General features: G+C 45.7%; 1 protein-coding gene and 1 long non-coding RNA gene across 4 annotated transcripts in view; both read right to left on the reverse strand.

Moving 5' to 3' along the window:
- Positions 1 to 378, reverse strand: part of LOC116696475 (uncharacterized) — a 12,794-nt gene extending 12,416 nt beyond the window's left edge. Inside the window, exon 1 of the long non-coding RNA XR_004333738.1 lies at positions 268 to 378. This is a non-coding gene — a long non-coding RNA (uncharacterized LOC116696475). The remainder of the gene's footprint in view (positions 1 to 267) is intronic.
- piezo1 (piezo type mechanosensitive ion channel component 1 (Er blood group)) overlaps positions 1 to 1,288 on the reverse strand; it is a 134,191-nt gene that overhangs the window by 92,277 nt on the left and 40,626 nt on the right. The gene's annotated exons all lie outside the window — the stretch shown is intronic.

Here is a 1,288-nt window from a genome sequence, read left to right on the forward strand (position 1 = left end):
CACACACACACACACACACACACACACACACAGAGATCAGACAGAGGAGTATGGGGATGAACTTTGGCAGTGCTTCTAAAACTTTTCGAGGACTGACAAGACAAATATTTTACCCCATAAAAAAGTGTTTGAGGTGGCTGGCTGACCTTCTGAGACAGTTTTTTTAATTTAAAATTAAAAGCATGACATTTTACCAAATCTACTCGCGGACCACCAAGGATCGCTCGTTGACCAGCATTGGTCCGCATACCAATCTTTTGGAAATACTGAAAGGTGATCTACGCGATGTCACACGTTTTTTGGGCTACACCATTTTTTGTCACATACAGCAAACATCTACTCACAATCCGCAAGCTGCCTGTCCCCAGAACACACTGTAAAAAACGTCTTCTCATTATCTGCTAGCTGCCTGTCCCCAGAACACACTGTAAAAAACATCTCCTCACTATATGCTATCTGCCTGTCCCCGAACACACTGTAAAAAAACATCTCCTCTCTATCTGCTAGCTGCCTGTCCCCTGAACACACTGTAAAAAACATCTCCTCACTATCTGCTAGCTGCCTGTCCCCAGAACACACTGTAAAAACATCTCCACCTACCTGCCTGCCTGCCCCAGAACACACTAAAACATCTTCTCTCACTACCTGCTAGCTGCCTGTCCTCAAACCCTGTAAAAACATCTCATCTCCTCACTATCTGCTAGCTGCCTGTCCTCAGAACAAACTGTAAAACATCTCCTCACTACCTGCTAGCTGCCTCCTACAGAACACACTGTAAAACATCTCCTCACTACCTGCTAGCTGCCTGTCCTCAGAACACACTGTACAAAACATCTCCTCACTACCTGCTAGCTGCCTGTCCCCAGAACACACTGTAAAAAACATCTCCTCACTATCTGCTAGCTGCCTGTCCTCAGACACACTGTAAAAACATCTCTTCACTATCTGCGCTAGCCTGTCCCCAGAACAAACGGTAAAAAACATCTCCTCACTACCTGCTAGCTCCTGTCCTCAGAACATACTGTAACAAACTTCTTCTCACTATCGCTGCTGCCTGTCCCCTGAACACACTGTAAAAAACATCTCCTCACTACCTGCTAGCCTCCTGTCCTCAGAACAAACTGTAAAAAACATCTCCTCACTACCTGCTAGCTGCCTGTCCCCTGAACACACTGTAAAAAACATCTCCTCACTACCTGCTAGCCTCCTGTCCTCAGAACACACTGTAAAAAACATCTCCTCACTACCTGCTAGCTGCCTCTCCTCAGAACACACTGTAAAAAACATC

This window comes from Etheostoma spectabile, chromosome 10 (assembly GCF_008692095.1).
Source record: "Etheostoma spectabile isolate EspeVRDwgs_2016 chromosome 10, UIUC_Espe_1.0, whole genome shotgun sequence".
Classification (NCBI taxonomy): domain Eukaryota; kingdom Metazoa; phylum Chordata; class Actinopteri; order Perciformes; family Percidae; genus Etheostoma; species Etheostoma spectabile.